General features: G+C 37.7%; 1 long non-coding RNA gene across 1 annotated transcript; it reads left to right on the top strand.

The window, feature by feature from the left end:
- Positions 1-6,524: 6,524 nt before the first annotated feature.
- On the top strand, positions 6,525-18,349 carry LOC111094795. Its single transcript, XR_005385959.1, has 4 exons — positions 6,525-6,658; positions 7,096-7,227; positions 14,859-15,094; positions 18,164-18,349. It is a non-coding gene; the product is annotated as an uncharacterized LOC111094795 (long non-coding RNA).
- The last annotated feature ends 1,549 nt before the right edge of the window (positions 18,350-19,898 follow it).

Here is a 19,898-nt window from a genome sequence, read left to right as displayed (position 1 = left end):
AGTAATGATGACACCATCTTTATGTCTGTACCCTGCTATATGTGAGGAATAAGAATGAGCAGCCACACTGCAGAGAGTTGCTGTAGAAGTTGGGTGACTGGGGATAGCTAGGATTGAGTTAAGGCAGGAAGAGAAAAGAATATTCAGAGAATGTGAGAATGTAGAAGAGTCTGTATTACAAAGCAGAAATTCCAGGGAGCACAATGTAAGGATCTGAGAGACCAAGGAGAAGGAATGGAGTGCAGTACATGAAGGGAGAGGAAGCCAGAGCATTAAGAGAGAGAGGGAAAATGAGAAAATGTATTGATCCAGGCCGTGACCAGGGAAAATGGACTGGAGGCAAAATAGAGTTAACTAGGTCACTAGATTGTCAACATAGTAAGTCTTTATCATAGATTAATGGACACTAACACTATCAGAATTCTATTGCAGATTGGTGGAGGAGCTCTAAAGCCAGCACAATGGACCATGTGTTTCTGGGTTTAGAAACTTCCAGGACCCTTGAACTGTAAGGATTAGATGCAGTGATGTTGCCTAGTGCTCTGGGTCTGGAGTAGTGGAGCTGTATGGTTAGGGACAGTTTTTAAAAATATTTTATTTATTTATTCATGAGAGACACACAGAGAGAGGCAGAGACACAAGAAGCAGACTCCCTGCAAGGAGCCCGATATGGGACCCGATCCCGGACCCCGGGATCACGCTCTGAGCCAAAGACAGAGCTCAACCGCTGAGCCACCCAGGCATCCCTAGGGACAGTTTTTAATTGATGGAGTGCTTCTGAGGATGGGGATCAGTGTCAGCAAGTGCATGGTCCTGAGGGTTGGGTGTGGGGTTAAGTGCAATGATAAGAAATGTTACAAAGAGTTAATTTAGGTTCAGAGAGTTTAAATAACCTGCCAAGGACACAGTTGGCAAGTGACAGAGCTGAGATTCAAAATAAGATCTGTGCCTGTGAATCTATAATTATTTTGAAATAAAAAGTTTTTTAAAAGGTCAAAAACAACAGATGTGTTTAATTCTGAAACACTGTACTGATTTTTTAGACAGAAAGGGATACCTACAATGAAAGAGTGTCAAACTAACTTCAGTGATTTCATTCCCAAATCTGAATGCTAGAAGATAGTGATGTCTGGCATTGGCCTATGGACAACAGAGTCTTAAAAATCAAAATTTACAGATCACCAAGAGAAGTCATGTTACCAGAATAATCTCAAACCTTGAGAACAGAGGCTGTGTACAACTTAACCAGCATGGCTGAGAGTCCTAGCTCCTCTGGAAATCCCCAGACTCCAGGCAAAAGATGCCAGCCCCAGCCAGTAATGGGCTGATGTACCCACACAACTCCTTGAGGTCAATCTCCCCAATGATCTTCCCAGGACTGTCCCTGAGACCAGAGAAATCTGCCAGGAACCAAGCCTAGGACAGTAAGATTTGCTGACTAGAGACTTGTTTCTCTTCCAGAAACATAATCCAACAACAGATGATCACGAGATTCACTGTCCTGTCATGTATGTGCCCTGCTAGATGCAATATATGCACCAAACAAATGATGCTGAATGAAAGATCTCTCTTCTTTCTTTCTCTTCTGAATTCTGTTATGATTGCAATGTTTTTCTTCCACCATTTTCTTGAGTCAAACTTCTGAGACTCTGTCCCAGTAAATGATTTATTTTGATATTTTTTAATGATATTAAGAGCATACGATTGTCAGAGGACCCAGGAATAATGGAATCTTTCCCCAGACCATTGTCAGCTTCTTCTATAAAGTTCTAAATGGGGAGATAATAGTCAGAAAACAACAAATGAAATGTAAATTGCAACTCCAAAGCCCTCTAGCTTGATAGCACCTCCTCCTGTAATGGCAGGATCCAAGCTCTACCTCAAAGTATTCCCCAGTTATTTCTCTAAGTCTCCCCCTCACACTCCCTCCTGGTCACTAAGTCTCTCCAAATAATGGGTAATATCCTATCTGTTAACATTTCAGATGAGTTTTTCTCGTTTTTGAACTTTATATAAATGGAATTATATAGTAAGATAGTCTTTTGTCTCTGGCTTCTTTTGCTAAACATTGTGAGACTCAACCCTGTCGTGTCTAACAGTAGTTTATTTATTGTAATTATTATAATGTTCTCCATCTTATAATACGCTTTTTTGCTAAAACGAGAAAATTTTCAAAGTAAGGATGCCTTTAAAAGTCATTGATGTGGAAAGATGAATGGATAAAGAAGATGTGGTTTATGTATACAATGGAATATTACTCAGCCATTAGAAACGACAAATACCCACCATTTGCTTCCATGTGGATGGAACTGGAGGGTATTATGCTGAGTGAAATAAGTCAATCGGAGAAGGACAAATATTAAATGGTCTCATTCATTTGGGGAATATAAAAAATTGTGAAAGGGAATAAAGGGGAAAGAAGAAAAAATAAGTGGGAAATATCAGAAAGGGAGACAGAACATGAAGGACTCCTAACTCTGGGAAACGAACTAGGGGTGGTGGAAGGGGAGGTGGGCGGGGGGTGGGGGTGACTGGGTGATGGACACTGAGTGGGGCACTTGGCGGGATGAGCACTGGGTGTTATGCTAAATGTTGGCAAATTGAACTCCAATAAAAATTTTTTTTAATAAAATAAAAGTTATTGATGTGGAGAGGGAAGAAAATGCTAGTGATTGGCTTCTGATTTGGTTGAACAAATCAGAAATAATTATTTAAATCCTTTAGTAACACAGAGATGTCAATTGCAACATTATTACCAGGGCAAAGATTTTATTAAATAAGACAACCAATAAGAATTACTGGCTTCTTTTAGAGTTGACTTTAACAGGACATTGCAACAATTTAAGTTTTTTGAATCTTACAAGATAATGTTGTACAAATGATATTTCCAAGGCTATATCTATATCAAGAATTTAACAATTTATAACAGCTGTTCAATACACAGAAGCCTCTATTGTGCACAAACAAAACTGATATTGTTGTGAATGTTTTCAACTTTACAACACTTTATCAAGTCAGATTCTTTAAAAAAAATTTGGGGTGAAAAATGGTAACTCTAGCTACAGAGGAAAGTAGACAATTTCTACATTGATTTTTGATATTCTCTTTTTAAGAATAATCTTTATACTGTAAAATAAAACATATAGAGAACCACATGGAATAAATGAATGGCTTAATAAATTTACTATAAGATGAAAACTACACAGGTATGAAATAGAATTTTGCCAGTCACCTAAGAAGCCCCTTCCATGTATCACATTCAAATCATAGACCCTCTTGCTGCCAGTAGGAAACCATCTTGAATTTTATCACAATCACTTCCTTGTAATTTTTTTTGCAGTTTTATTACCCAAATGTGAATCCCTAGACTGTAGTTGAATATTGTCATCCTTCGTCTTCTTCACTTGCTTACCATTTATACCAACAATACTATCAATATAATTACTGAAGATAGTAAAGCATTTTTGGTACATGTAACCCCACTTTTATCTGCCACAAATTTTTAAAAATAGGCATACTATATTTACAGTATCAGAGCATATAGCCTACAAATACTCTCTCCCACTTAACCCATGTTGATTCTTAGTTTTACCATAATTATATATTTAATTCTCACAACCAGTCCTTATGTCTGGTTATAAACATATATTTGTTATCTGAAGCTGACTCTTCTTCAGGAAAGGGTCATGGAAATGATATTTTCTGAGTCTTGCATATTGATTTGCAAGAAATTGTTAAATTTCTGTGTGTCATTTATACTTGAAAGTCAGTCTTGCTGGATGTAAAATCCTTAGCTCACATCACTATATAGCTAACCATATTAAATATGTGACCCCATTTTCTTCTGGTATAAAATGTTTCTGTTGAAAAGTCTATGATAATCTAAATTTCCTAACGCTCTAAGTCACAAGTTCTATTTTGTTCCCTAAATGCCCCGGATTTTTCCCTTTAAAATTTTTTTAAAAAAAAATTTTGCCAAAATGTGTCTTTTCCTTAAGAGATTTTATTTATTCATGAGAGACACAGAGAGAGGCAAGGACATAGGCAGAGGGAGAAGCAGGCTCCCTGAGGGGAGCCCAATGTGGAAGTCCCAGGATCACATCCTGAGCCAAGGGCAGATGCTCAACCATGGATCCACCCAGGCATCCCTAAAATGTGTCTTAGTATTGGTCTCTTTAGGTCATTCTCTAGTACATTATGTGCTCATTTAGCATGTAAGGGAGAGGCCACATGGTTCTACCCTTCCTCTTTCCTGTTAGTTGAATATTGATGAGATAGCTGGCCTGGATTGCTTCTCCCCTAGCTCTTGGCATTTAGGTCTTCTTTGATTTCTTTCATCAGCAATGCATAATTTTCATCATACAGATTTTGTACACTTTTGTTAGTTTTATGCATATATATCATTTCCTCTGGAGCAATTGTAAATAGTATTGCCTTTTAATCTTTTGTTTTCCATTTTTTTCATACACATAGAAATGTAAATGACTTTTGTGTATTGATCTTGTATTGTGACCTTGCTGAACTCACTTATTAGTCTAGGAAGGTTCTGTTGTTTTTGGTAGATTCCCTTCATTTTCAATCATATCATCTGTCGAGAGAGTGTTTAATTTCTTCCTTTACAATTTGTATTACTTTTCTTTTTTTAAATTGCCTTATTGCAGTAGCTAGATCTTTCAGTACTCAGTCTTAGAGAGAGAACATTTAGCCTCATATAATTTTAAATAGATTTTATTTATTTATTTGAGAGAGAGAAAATGAGTGAGGGGGAAGGGGCAGAGGGAGAAGCAGGTTCCCTGGTGAGCAGGGAGCCAGATGCAGGGCTCGATCCCAGAACTTCATGACTTGAGCCAAAGGCAGCCACCCAGGCACCAGGTATGAGCCAGCCAGGCATCCCTAGCCTCACATCAGTAAGTATGTTTTTTTTTTTTAAGATGCTCTTTTCAAGTTGAGGAAATTCCTCTCTGTTTCTTGTGTAGTAACAAAAATAATCATGAATGGATGTTGGATTTTGCCAAATCCTTTTTCTGTGCAAATTATATGCCAATGCTGAAGATCAACAGTTTATCTTCATATGATTTTTTTCTTCTATGTGATTATATATATGATCATTTGATTTGTCCTCTATGTCCTGTTGATTAACTGGATTGCATTGACTGAGTTTTTAATATTGAACTAGACTTGTATACCTGTAGTAAATCCTACTTGGTTATGACATACTCTATTTTTTATACGTTATTGGATTCCAGTTGTTAAATGTTGGTGAGGGGATTCTTGAATTTATATTTCAGGAGGGATATTGGTCTCTATAGTTTTCCTTTTTGTATGCAGTCTTTGTCTTCTTTGGTATTTGGATAATTCTGCCTTCATAAAATGAGTTGAGAAGTATTCCCTCTTCTGCCATGTGTATGTAAAAATGGTGGGCTTTTTTTAATGTTTGGTAACATTATCCAGTGAAACCATTTGGTCCTGGAGTTTTCTTTTTGGGGAGATTTTATTTTTTGGGGGGGGGGGATTTTTTTTTCCTAAGTTGAACCTTCTTTTTTTTTTAATTTTTATTTATTTATGATAGTCACAGAGAGAAAGAGAGAGAGAGAGAGAGAGAGAGAGAGAGAGGCAGAGACACAGGCAGAGGGAGAAGCAGGCTCCATGCACCGGGAGCCCGACGTGGGATTCGATCCCCGGTCTCCAGGATCGCGCCCTGGGCCAAAGGCAGGCGCCAAACCGCTGCGCCACCCAGGGATCCCCTGATCATATGTTTCTATCCTTCTACCAGTACATTAATGTTTTCATTACTGTAACTATATGGTACAATATCAAGTTGGGGGGAGATTTTAATATACATTTATTTTCCATAATGGTTATAGGTATATTCAGTTTGTATTTTCTTGGCTGCATTTTGGTAGTTTGTGGTTACTGAGGATTGGTCCATTTTTACTCAGCTGTCAAATTAAGTAAACATAAATTTATTTTTATCATCCCTTGTTTTTCTAATTTTTATAGCTGTGTTTAAAATATACATAACAGGGATTCCTGGGTGGCGCAGCGGTTTGGCGCCTGCCTTTGGCCCAGGGTGTGATCCTGGAGACCCGGGATCGAATCCCACGTCGGACTCCCGGTGCATGGAGCCTGCTTCTCCCTCTGCCTGTGTCTCTGCCTCTCTCTCTCTCTCTCTCTGTGACTATCATAAATAAATAAAAATTTAAAAATAAAATAAAATATACATAACATTTACTATCTTAACCATTCTTAAGTGTACGGTTCAGTAATGTTTTTTTAAAGATTTTATTTATTTATTCATGAGAAACCGAGAAAGAAGCAGAGAGACAGACAGAGGGAGAAGCAGGCTCCTCGCAGGGAGCCTGATGCGGGATTCCATCTCCAGATCAGGAACATGCCCTAAGCCAAAGGCAGATACTCAACTGCTTAGCCACCCAGGCAGCCTCAGTTCAGTAATGTTAAGTATATTTACAATGCTGAACAACCAATCTCAAGAAATTTTTCTTTTTTTTTTTTTCAAGAAATTTTTCAACTTGCATACCTGAAACTCTTAAACCATTAAACAATAAGTGAATGGATAGCCCCATGTCCCCCTCCCAGGACCTGGCAACCACCACTCAACTTTATGTCTCTATGAATTTGACTACTCTATACACATCATGTAAGTGATGACTGGCATATTTCACTTAGCATAATGTCCTCAAGGTTCATCTACTTTGTAGCATATGTCAGAATTTCCTTCATTTTTAGGCCTGAATAATATCTCATTGCATGAATATAATACATTTGTTTATCCATTCATCCACTGATGGACACTTGAGTTGCTTCTGCATTTTGGCTATTGTGGAAAATGCTTGCTATGAACATAAGTGTACAAATATCTTTTGAAACCTTGATTTCAATTATTTTGGATTTATATCCAGGAGTGAAATTGCTGGATCATATGGTAATTCTATTTTTAATTTTTTTGAGGAACAACCATACTGTTTCCAGAGTGATTACACCATTTTACATTGCCACCAAAGTGCACAGGTTTCCAATTTCTCCACATCCTCACTAACACTTGTTATTTTCTGTTTTGTTTTGCTTTGTTTTTAGAGAATCAGCCAAACTATAGAGAAGATTTAACTTGCAATTCAAATGACAATTCTGGTGCTACATATATAAGGTACTAATAAATACTAAGTGCAGCTATGTTCTTGCCTGGATTCTGCTACTCTTCAGCTTCAGGTGGGCCAAAATTCAAAGCCAGATCATCTTCATTAGAATGTTAAATGGTTTATCTTTTTATTATTTTTTATTTTATTTTTTATTATTTTTGTATATTTTTTATTGTAGTTCAATTTGCCAGTGCTGATCCCGTCAAGTGCCCCCTCAGTGCCCGTAACCCAGTCACCCCAATCCCCCGTCCACCTCCCTTTCCACGACCCCTTGTTCGTTTACCAGAGTTAGCAGTCTCTCATGTTCTGTCACCCTCACTGATATTTCCCACTCATTTTCTCTCCTTTCCCCTTTATTCCCTTTCACTATTTTTTATATTCCCCAAATTAATAAGACCATATAATGTTTGTCCTTCTCCAATTGAGTTACTTCACTCAGCTTAATACCCACTAGGTCTATCCACCTTGAAGCAAATGGTGGGTATTTGTCATTTCTAATGGCTGAGTAATATTCCATTGTATACATAAACCATGTCTTCTTTATCCATTCATCTTTCGATGGACACCGAGGCTCCTTCCACAGTTTGGCTATTGTGGACATTGCTGCTAGAAACATCGGGGTGCAGGTGCCCCGGCGTTTCACTGCCTCTGTATGTTTGGGATAAATCCCCAGCAGTGCAATTGCTGGGTCGTAAGGCAGCTCTATTTTTAACTCTTTGAGGAACCTCCACACAGTTTTCCAGACTGGCTGCACCAGTTCACATTCCCACCAACAGTGCAAGAGGGTTCCCTTTTCTCCGCATCCTCTCCAACATTTGTTGTTTCCTGTCTTGTTAATTTTCCCCATTCTCACTGGTGTGAGGTGGTATCTCATTGTGGTTTTGATTTGTATTTGCCTGATGGCAAGTGATGCGGAGCATTTTCTCATGTGCTTGTGGGCCATGTGTATGTCTTCCTCTGTGAGATTTCTGTTCATGTCTTTTGCCCATTTCATGATTGGATTGTTTGTTTCTTTGGTGTTGAGTTTGAGAAGTTCTTTATAGATCTTGGAAACTAGCCCTTTATCTGATATGTCATTTGCAAATATCTTCTCCCATTCTGTAGGTTGTCTTTGAGTTTTGTTGACTGTATCCTTTGCTGTGCAAAAGCTTCTTATCTTGATGAAGTCCCAATAGTTCATTTTTGCTTTTGTTTCTTTTGCCTTCGTGGATGTATCTTCCAAGAAGTTACTATGGCCGAGTTCAAAAAGGGTGTTGCCTGTGTTCTTCTCTAGGATTTTGATGGAATCTTGTCTCACATTTAGATCTTTCATCCATTTTGAGTTTATCTTTGTGTATGGTGAAAGAGAGTGGTCTAGTTTCATTCTTCTGCATGTGGATGTCCAATTTTCCCAGCACCATTTATTGAAGAGACTGTCTTTCTTCCAATGCATAGTCTTTCCTCCTTTATCGAATATTAGTTGCCCATAAAGTTCAGGGTCCACTTCTGGATTCTCTATTCTGTTCCACTGATCTATGTGTCTGTTTTTGTGCCAGTACCACACTGTCTTGATGACCACAGCTTTGTAGTACAACCTGAAATCTGGCATTGTGATGCCCCCAGATATGGTTTTCTTTTTTAAAATTCCCCTGGCTATTCGGGGTCTTTTCTGATTCCACACAAATCTTAAAATAATTTGTTCTAACTCTCTGAAGAAAGTCCATGGTATTTTGATAGGGATTGCATTAAACGTGTATATTGCCCTGGGTAACATTGACATTTTCACAATATTAATTCTGCCAATCCATGAGCATGGAATATTTTTCCATCTCTTTGTGTCTTCCTCAATTTCTTTCAGAAGTGTTCTATAGTTTTGAGGGTATAGATCCTTTACATCTTTGGTTAGGTTTATTCCTAGGTATCTTATGCTTTTGGGTGCAATTGTAAATGGGATTGACTCCTTAATTTCTCTTTCTTCAGTCTCATTGTTAGTGTATAGAAATGCCACTGACTTCTGGGCATTGATTTTGTATCCTGCCACGCTACCAAATTGCTGTATGAGTTCTAGCAATCTTGGGTGGAGACTTTTGGGTTTTCTTTTTTTTTTTTTTTTTTAAATATTTTATTTATTTATTCATGAGAGAGAGAGAGAGAGAGAGAGGCAGAGAGAGAAGCAGGCTCCATGCACCGGGAGCCCGACGTGGGATTCGATCCCGGGTCTCCAGGATCGCGCCCTGGGCCAAAGGCAGGCGCCAAACCGCTGCGCCACCCAGGGATCCCTGACTTTTGGGTTTTCTATGTAGAGTATCATGTCATCGGCGAAGAGGGAGAGTTTGACTTCTTCTTTGCCAATTTGAATGCCTTTAATGTCTTTTTGTTGTCTGATTGCTGAGGCTAGGACTTCCAGTACTATGTTGACTAGCAGTGGTGAGAGTGGACATCCCTGTCTTGTTCCTGATCTTAGGGGAAAGGCTCCTAGTGCTTCCCCATTGAGAATGATATTTGCTGTGGGCTTTTCATAGATGGCTTTTAAGATGTCGAGGAATGTTCCCTCTATCCCTACACTCTGAAGAGTTTTGATCAGGAATAATACATTCTTTATAGGTCTTGGATACTAGCCCTTTATCTGATAGGTCATTTGCAAATATCTTCTCCCATTCTGTAGGTTGTCTTTTAGTTTGTTGACTGTTTCTTTTGCTGTGCAGAAGTTTTTATTTTGATTAAGTCCCAATAGTTTATTTTTGCTTTTGTTTTCCTTGCCTCGGGAAATATATCTAGAAAACTGTTGCTACAACCAACAGCCTGTGTCATTTTCTAGGATTTTTACAATTTCAGGTCTCACATTTAGGTCTTCAATCCATATGGGGGTTATTTTCATGTATGGTGTTAAAAAGTGGACAAATTTCATTCTTTTGCATGTAGCCATCCAGTTTTCCTAACACCATTTTTTAAAGAGACTGTCTTTTCCATTGCATATTCTTGCTTCCTTTGTCAAAGATTAATGAACCATATAATTGTGGGTTTGTTTCTGGGCTTTCTGTTCACTTCTATTATCTATGTGTCTATTTTTGTGCCAGTATCATACTGTTTTTACTATTACAGTATCCAGAATATAACTTGAACTCTGCAATTTTGATACCTCCCATTTTCTTTTTCTTTGTCAGTATTGTTTTTGCTATTTGGGGTCTTTTGTGGTTCTATACAAATTTTAGGATTGTTTATTCTGTGAAAATTTCTGTTGGTATCGTGATAGGGATTGTATTTAATGTGTAGATTGCTTTGGGTTGTATAGACATTTTAACATTGTTCTTCCAATCCATAGCATGGAATGTCTTTCCATTTCCTTGTGTCATCTTCAATTTCTTTCACCAATGCTTTATAGTTTCCAGAGTACAATTCTTCTACCTCCATGGTTAAGTTTATTCCTAGAGAAATAATAAATCTTGTTATTATTATTTTTGGCACAATTATAAATAGAATTGTGTTATTAATTTCTCCTTCTGCTGCTTCATTATTAGTATGTAGAAATGTAACAATCCTATATGTTAATTTTGTATTCTGTAACTACTGAATTCACTTATCAGTTCTAGTAGTTTTCTGGTAGTCTTTTGGGTTTTCTATATATAGCTCACACTTTCTACAGATAACAAAAGTTTCATTTCTTCCTTACCAATTTGGATAGCTCTTACTTCTTTTTGTTGTCTGATTGCTGTGGCTAGGACTTCCAGTACTGTGTTGAGAAAAGTCATGAGAGTGGACATCCTTGTCTTGTTCCTGACCTTAGGGGGAAGTTCTGAGTTTTTCCCCATTGAGTATGATGTTTGCTGTGGGTTTTTCATAAGTGGCCTTTATTAGGTTGAGATGTTTTCTTTAAATCTACTTTGTTGAGGGTTTTTATCATGAACGGATGTTGTACTTTGTCAGATGCTTTTTCTGCATCTATTGAAGTGATCATATGGTTCCTATCCTTTCTCTTATTGATGTGATGTATCATGTGGATTGATTTGAAAATATTGAACCACGCTTGCAACCCAGAAATAAATCCCACAAGATCATGGTGAATAATTTTAAATTTGTTGTTAGATTCAGTTAGCTAGTATTTTGTTAAGGATTTTTGCATCTATGTTCATGAGGGATATTGGCCTGTAGTTCTCTTTTTGTGGTATCTTTATCTGGTTTTAGAGTCAGGGTAATGCTGGCCTCATAGAATGAATTTGGATGTTTTCCTTCCTTTTCTATTTTTTTGGAACTGTTTGAGAAGAATAGTATTAATTTTTCTTTAACTATTTGATAGAATTTGCCTATGAAGCTATCTGGCCCTGGAATTTTGTTTATTGGGAGTTATTTGATAACTGATCCAATGCCCTTGCTGGTTATCAGTCTGTTCAAATTTTCTATTTCTTTATTTTTGGGTTTTGGTAATTTATATGTTTCTAGGATTTTATCCATTTGTTCTGGGTTGTCCAATTTGTTGGCATAGAGTTTTTCATAATAGTCTCTTCAAATTGTATTTCTATGGTGTTAGGTCTTATTTCTCCCCTTTAATCTGTGATTTTATTTATTTGAGGCCTTGTCTTTTTTCTTGATGAGCCTGGCTAGAAGTTTATCAATTGTGTTGATTTCTTTCAAAGGACCAGCTCCTGGTTTCATTGATCTATTCTATCATGTTTTCCATTTCTATATTATTTATTTATACTCTAATCTTATTATTGCTTTCCTTCTGCCAGTTTTATGTTTTGTTTATTGTTCTTTATCCAGTCCTTTTAAGTGTAGGGTTAAGTTGTTTGAAATTTTTCTTGCTTCTTGAGGTAGCCCTGTATTGCTATAAACTTCCCTCTTAGTACCGCATTTACTGCATCCAAAAGGTTTTGGACTGTTGTGTTTTTATTTTCTTTGTGTGTGTGTGTGTGTGTGTGTGTGTGTGTGTGTGTGTTTATTTTCATTTGTTTCCATGTACTTTTAAAATTTCTTCATTGATATCCTGGTTGACTCATTCATTGCATAGGGGCATATTATTTAACCTCCATGTATTTATGCTCTTTCCAGATTTTCTCTTGTGGTTGACTTCTAGTTTCAAACCATTGTGGTCAGAAAAGGTGCATGGTACGAGGTGCCTAGGTGGCTCAGTCAACTGACTGAGGTCCTGGAATCCAGTCCCCCATTGGGCTTCCACTCCTCTGGGAGTCTGCCTCTCCCTCTCCTCCTCCATCTCTCACTTGTAAATGATCTCTCTCTCTCTCTCTCTCAAATAAATAAAGTCTTTTTTAAAAAAAGAAAGAAAGAAAAGATGCATGTTATGACTTTGATTCTTTTGTATTTGTTGAGGCCTGTTTAGTGACCAAATATGTGATCTATTCTGGAAAGTGTTATGTGTACACCTGAAAAGAATGTGTATTCTGCTGTTTTAGGTTGGAATGTTCTGAATATATCTGTTAACCCCATCCGGTCCAGTGTGTTATTCAAAGCCATTGTTTCCTTATTGATTTTCTTTTAAGTTCATCTGTCCATCAATGTAAGTAGAGTGTTAAAGTCCACTACTATTACTGTATTATTATCAGTTAGTTCCTTTATGTTTGTTTCTAACAGTTTATATATTTGGGTGTTAATATTTTGGGTGCATATTTTCTTTCTTTTTTTTTAATTTTTATTTATTTATGATAGTCACACAGAGAGAGAGAGAGGCAGAGACATAGGCAGAGGGAGAAGCAGGCTCCATGCACCGGGAGCCCGACATGGGATTCCATCCCAGGTCTCCAGGATCGTGCCCTGGGCCAAAGGCAGGCGCCAAACCGCTGTGTCACCCAGGGATCCCCGGGTGCATATTTTCAATTGTTATATTTTCTTGTTGGATTGGTCCCTTTGATATTATATAGTGTCCTACTTTGTCTCTTGTTACAGTCTTTGTTTTAAATTCTAGTTCATCTGAGGTAAGTATTGCTACTCTAACTTTATTTTCATATCCACTTGCATGCTAGATGTTACTCTATCCCCTCACTTTCCATCTGCGGGTGTCTGTAGGTCTAAAATGAGTCTCTTATGGGAAGCATATAGATGTGTCTTATTTATTTCATCCATTCTGTCACCTTACATCTTTTGATTGGAGCATTTAGCCCATTTACATTCAAAATAATTATTTATAGATATATATTTATTGCCATTTTATTATTTGTTTGGTGGATTTTGAAGATTTTCTCTGATTCTTTCTTGTCTTTCTCTCTTTTATGGCTGCTGTTTTCTTTAGTCATATATTTGGATTTATTTTTATTCTTTGCAAATTCATTAGTGGGTTTTGATGTATGGTTATCCACAAAATTTGGATATAATCTCTTCTACTATATAGTAGTCTATATTAATTTGATGGTTATTTAAGTTTGAACCCATTCTTACTCCTCTCCTCCTCATGTTTTTGGTATATGTTGTTGTATTTTACATCCTTTTGTTTTGTGAGTTTCTGAACTGGTTTTTTAACAGGAATATTCATTTTTACTACTTTTGTGTTTTCCTATCATTATACAGTCACTTTTGACCTCTCCTTTCGACTCAGAGTTCCCTTTAATATTTCTTACAGGGCTGGTTTTGTAGTTATGAACTCATTTAGTTTTTGTTTATCTGAGAAATTCTTTATCTCTTCTTCTATTCTGAATGATAGCCTTGCTGGATAAAGTATTCTTGGCTGTAGATTTTTCTCATTAGCATTTTGAACCTATCATGCCACTCCCTTCCCTTCTGGCTTGCCTCTTTCTGCTGAGAAATCCCCTGCTAACCTTATGGGCTTTCCCTTGTATGTAACTGTCTTCTTTTGTCTTGATGCTATTTTTTTTAATTGGAGTTCAATTTGCCAACATAGAGCTTATCACCCAGTGCTCATCCTGTCAAGTGCCCCCCTCAGTGCCCGTCACCCAGTCACCCCAACCCCCCGCTCACCTCCCTTTCCACTACCCCTTGTTCATTACCTTGAGTTAGGAGTCTTTCATGTTCTGTCACCCTCACTGATATTTCCCACTCATTTTCTTCTCCTTTCCCCTTTATTCCCTTTCACTATTGATGCTTTTAAATTTTTTTCTTCATCAGTACATTTTGCCATTTTAATTATAGTATGTCTTAGTGTGGATCCACTTTTGTTGATTTTGTTGGGGGTTCTCTGTGCCTCCTAGATTTAGATATCTGTTTCCTTCCCTAGATTAGGGAATATTTCAGCTATTATTTCTTCAAATAAATGTTGTACCCCATTTTCTCTCTCTTCCCCTTCTGGAGCTCCTATAATATGAATGCAATAACAGGTGATGGAGTCACTGAGTCCCCTAAGTCTATTATCATGTTGCAGAATCCTTTTTTTGTCTTTTGTTCAACTTGGTTACTTTCCATTACTCTGTTTTCTAGGTCATTAATTCTTTCCTTTGCTTTTCCTAGCCTGCTGTTCATTCTATCAAGTATATTTCTCATTCTATTTATTTATCTCTTCTGTTATTCCTTATCCCTGTGTTAGAGGTCTCGCTGATGTCTTTTACTCTTTCCTCAAGTCCAGTGAGTATCTTTATCATCATTACTTTAAATTCTCTATCATGCATGTTATATATAGATATAGACATAGATATAGATACAGATATAGATATCTTTTTTCCTTAGATCTCTGGTCATGGTTTTGTCTAGTTCTTTTATTTGGGTCAAATTCCTCTATATTCTCATTTTGTCTAAGCGTCTGCATGTGTTTCTATGTTTTAGGAAAGTCATCTACATCTTCTGTTCTTGAAGTTAATGGCTTTATGAAGAAGATATTTTCTGGTGCCCTGCAGTATAGTGTCCACTGTTCCCCAGGACCTGGCCTTTCAGGGAGTGTCTCCAATGTGTGCTGCTAGTGCTCTGCTGTTGGGTGTTGGCCACTTTAGCCTTCAGACCAGTCAACTGCAGAGGCTCTCTTTGCCTGTTTGGAGCAGTGTTTGGTTCCTGGCCTCAAAGGGGTAAGTTTTACCTAGGTGTGCTCTGGTCTGCTTGTGAAATGAATCCTGTCACCACCACCTCCAGAACTGAAGCCATACAAAGTTCCTGGGTTGGGAGATACAGTGTTAGCAGGAGGTTTGGGCAGTTATTCTGGAGTAGGGGGCCCACCATGCTGGGTCTGAAGAAGCATGACTGGGAAAGGGCGGTTTCACCAGACTGAGGGGGGCAGAAGGAGTTTTTCTAAACAAGTTAAGTAGTGAGTGTAGGCACTATATTGGTTCCCACAGGTGGCCCTGTGCCTATCCAGAGGGAAATGGCACCTGCCAGGTCTCCTCTCCCACCCCAACCCCTTCCCCAGTTGAGGGTTCTCTCTGTGAATGCTGCCTCTCTCAACATGTTCCAAGATGAGCAAATAACCTCCCCACTGCGTGCTCCAAGTGCTCCTCCAATCACTGTTTCCATGCTGTATGTCCATGGGTCATTTGCTCTGCCTTTTCTTCAAAAAGAGCCCCAATGCCCTCCATGCCCTCTCAGAACCAAACCTGTTGATCATTAATACTCTTGCTTTTAAGCCCCACTTGTTGCAAGAACTAACAAAATTCAGCTCCTCTCACTTTCCAAGCCAATTGCTATGGAGATTTGTCTTCCCTATTTGGGCTCCCATGTGTGCTAGTCTGTCTCTTGCCCTCTCTGCAACCATGGCTTCCTCCCCCATTTTGGAGGTGATGATACATTTCTCTCCCAAACCATGTCTCCACCCTTTTTACCTTCTTTGATGAAGCCTCCTCTCTGACTTTGGTTTTGGAGTTTGTTCTGCCGGTCCTTAGGTCGATTTCTGGGGTATTTAGGAAGATATGATAGTTTATCTAGAATTCATGGGGCAAGGTGAGCATAGGGTCCTACTCTCCACCACCATCTTCCCAACCTCTTCTAAAGTCCTTTAACACTGAGAAATTCTCTTATATCATGTCTTTGATGCATTCCTCTCCTTTGTTCTCTCGTGGAACTCCTTAACATTAGATGTTAAACCTCCTGGATTGATCTCTTATAGTTTATCCTTTCTCTCCTATTTTCCATCTCCCTCCCTCACTTTTTCTCCCTGTCTTCCTCTTTCCTCCCTTCACAGCTCTCTCCATCTCTTCTTTTTGTCTTTCTTTTTATTTTCTGGAAGAAAATTTGACTTTATCTTCCCATCTTTCTATTGCATTTCCTTTCATTTTGGCAATCACACTCATAATTTTGAAGTATTCATTAATGTTCTCTTCTCCTTTCTTAGAGCATTTTGTTCATATTTTATGGATGTGTTACCACCTTAAATCTCTGAAGGAGATGATTAGAGGCATTTTTATATTTCCTTCTCTTATTTGAAATACCTACTTCCTTTGAGATTGTTTACTTCCATCACTTATTTTTGTCTCTTTCTTTCATGTTGCAGAATTTTCTCAAATACTTATCAATCCATGGTTGTTGACTGGTATTTAAGAATGCAGCAATAAAAATATGATTGAAAGCTCTGTGTGTGAGGAAAGAGGTAGGCAACTGGTGACTTTCCTTTAGAATGATTGAAGGAAAACTGACTGCTATGCTGCAGAGTCTCTGAATGTCAGAAAGCAAAAATATTTTCCCTGAGGTTGTTTAGTTTCCTTAGAGCAGAACCCTCTGGTTTTTGCCTAATGAGTAGATACCTAGCTGCTGTGCATTGTGCATAAGGGGATAAGTCAATGATTTTATATTCAGCCTTTCAATTAAACTGTTTTCAGCCTCACATCTCATTCCCACCCTTCATCATACCTGATGTTGTCAAGACCCAAGACATTCAAGGTTACTGCAGAGAAAGATCAGGTCCTTCCTTCATCACATCACCTCCATGCATACTCCCAGCTATGGCATCCTCCACTATTCTTTTTTCAGTCACCACTCCTCCATTTAATTCCTATCTCCCAGAAATCTATTCTAATATCTTCTTTTTTGCTGATAGACCCCCCTCCCATTCTCTTCATCATTGTGTTTTTGTACCTTTTCCCTTTTCCCGTACTGTCTTTTTAGCAGTCTCAAGAAGGAGTGGAAATAAACATGTGGTAAGTCTGCCAACTTGACCTGGAAGTCTACTAGCTTACTTTTAACATTTAGATATTTTTTAATTTATCCTTCTGGTAATTGTCTACCATATCTCTAAATAATATACAGATATTTTCTATTTATCAACTTATTTATCAATTTTAGTCATTTTCTACTAACATAATGGTATTTATACTACTCAACTGCCCTCCTCTAATGCCCTTAGTATAGCCATATCACTAATTATATATCTAATATTCCCTACCTTTGTACCTTTAATAGTAGACTTATACTCCCTCTCTCTATCTCTCTTCTGTCATCTGTACTTTTATGTTTTTCTTAATAAGGTTAGTAATATTTACACTCTGTTTTGTAACCACAATTAAATCATCCATACTTTGCCAATAGGTCATTCTGAAAGTTTAAAGTCAATAAAGTATTTACACTATTATGAGTATGTACATATTGTTCCACAAAGACCTAATGAGTGTACTGAAATTACATTTCTTTTATTCTACAATTTGTTTCCCCTGAGGTTTCTAATTACCCTTTTCCCTTGAATTTTCCAATTTATTACCTTCTCAAGTTGTTCTAAATTCTCAAGGAGGTATAAAATCATTTGAATCCCTGTTTTTACCAGATGCCTTCTTCTTGGAGCCTTTTGTCTTCCTACTCCAATTTGGACTGATTACTCTGTAGGCCTTGTGGCATAGCTGTGATTCTGGAACATTAATTACTCTTCTGGATTGGGCACCATATCATACTGTTTCCTAGTTTACTCTCTTGTAGTGGACATTGTGATCATTCTTCAACATCCATTCCTCTCTTCCTCCATTGTATAACAACTATGCAGTTTGAGTGGGATTGATCACACCATCAGCTCTAGGTATAAGCCTATGTGAATAAACCAATCTGAGCAATTTTACCTTCCTTGCCACAGTGATAATTGTTTCAGGGGTGATTAAATCACACTGAGGATTAGGATTTTTTACAGCTTTTGAGGAAAATAATTGACCTGTTTTTTTTCCTAGATATGAGCAAAGAAGCAGGTTGTCTGATTGGTGCTGTTAGCCATCTTGTGAACATATGAAAGGCATACCTGAGGATGGAGCTGACAAATGAAGAAGCCAGAATCAAGAGGGCCACAGAGAAACGGGACCATATTACTGATCATACCATGCCTGAAGTCTGCCCTACCTATGAACTTCTCAATTAAATGAGCCAATAAATTGCATTTATTACTTAAACCAATTTCAATTGGGTTTTCTGTTGCTTGCATCTGAAAGCATTCTAACTCATGATTTTGGTTGTCTTCCTTTGGAGAGGACACAAGCATATTTTTGGTTATATGAGTTCTATTTGCACTATATTAAGTGGAAGCCTTTTAGTGTAAATATGGGACTAAGGGTATACATGAATGTTGGACAACCAAAGGAGTGAACCCTAGTGACTGCCTAGCATCTAAATCTCCATCTTGTTTTAGAAGATTCTTCCCTAGTTTGAGTCTTGGTGGGAGGCAGGGCCCTACTTCCTACTGTGGAAACTGAAGATAGATACTTCCTTTCCCTGTCCACCAGGCAGCAAGGGTTGAATACTCTACTTATGGCTTTGCATCTGTAGTCATAAACACAAAGGAGACAGGAATATAAAAATCAACAGATAGGTGATAGATTAGGAGAATATATTTGCAATGTGCAAAAATGACAAAAGATTAATAACTGAAAAAGAAGGCAGTAAACCCAAAAGGAAACAAGGCATAGGATATGGAGAGTAATTTACAGAGGTAAACTTGAATATATTGATATTTTCAAGTCTGCTAATAAATTGGGAAATGAAAATTAAAATAACAGTGAGAAAGTGCTACAAGGATGGCAATATGTAGAAATTCATATATTATCAATGCTGATGTGGATGTGAGAAGGAAAACTGTGGATGGGAGTGTAAACTGGTACAGGTATTCCAGAGATTAATTTGGCAGTATCTCCTGAAATTAAATACGTGTAGATCTTACAACCCCAAAATGTCCCCCCTGAGAACATCTTCCAGAGAAATTCTCATACAGGTCCTTAAGGGAATATAGCTGAGGTTGTTTGTTATAGCATTGTTTGTGATAGTGAAGAATTGGGAACAATCTAGGTGTCCATCACAATGGGACCAGATAAGCAGACTGTGGCATATTTATATGATAGAAAATATTAAACAATAAAAAGAAATGACCTAAATTTACTACAGTCACACAGATAAGTCTTCAAAGCCTAGTGTTGAGTGAAAAGTAAAAAACAGAATGAGATTACAGCATAACACCATTTATGTAATTATTTTAAAAACACTATTTTCATGGGTATATCTATTTTCATGGGTTATATCTAAATAAACATATGAAAGATGGATTAGAAGTCTATATACAAAAACACACACACACACACACAAAAAAGAAGTCTATATACATGAAATACACTCAAGTAGCTCACTGAGGTGTGCAGTAGAATGGAAGTGGGGATGGGAATCAAAAGGTAAAAATAATAATACAATGAGATAAAGCAAAAGAGAGTCCCCAATGAACTGGGGAAAGTAATGTGCCATGGATTGAAGAGTGTAAGTAAAACAATGCCAACATTGACCACAAATGAATGACAACAGACGGGAGGATGGCTAGACCTCATCCAGAGTGGCGGGTTGTGGTAGGGTGACATCCAGGGATTGCAGCAGGGCAGGTAGCAGGATCAGTACCAGCATTCTAATCTGGCTGTTCCCATAATGTGGCCT

This window comes from Canis lupus, chromosome X (assembly GCF_011100685.1).
Source record: "Canis lupus familiaris isolate Mischka breed German Shepherd chromosome X, alternate assembly UU_Cfam_GSD_1.0, whole genome shotgun sequence".
In the NCBI taxonomy this organism is placed as follows: Eukaryota; Metazoa; Chordata; class Mammalia; order Carnivora; family Canidae; genus Canis; species Canis lupus.
This window is presented reverse-complemented; position numbering and strand designations above follow the sequence as displayed.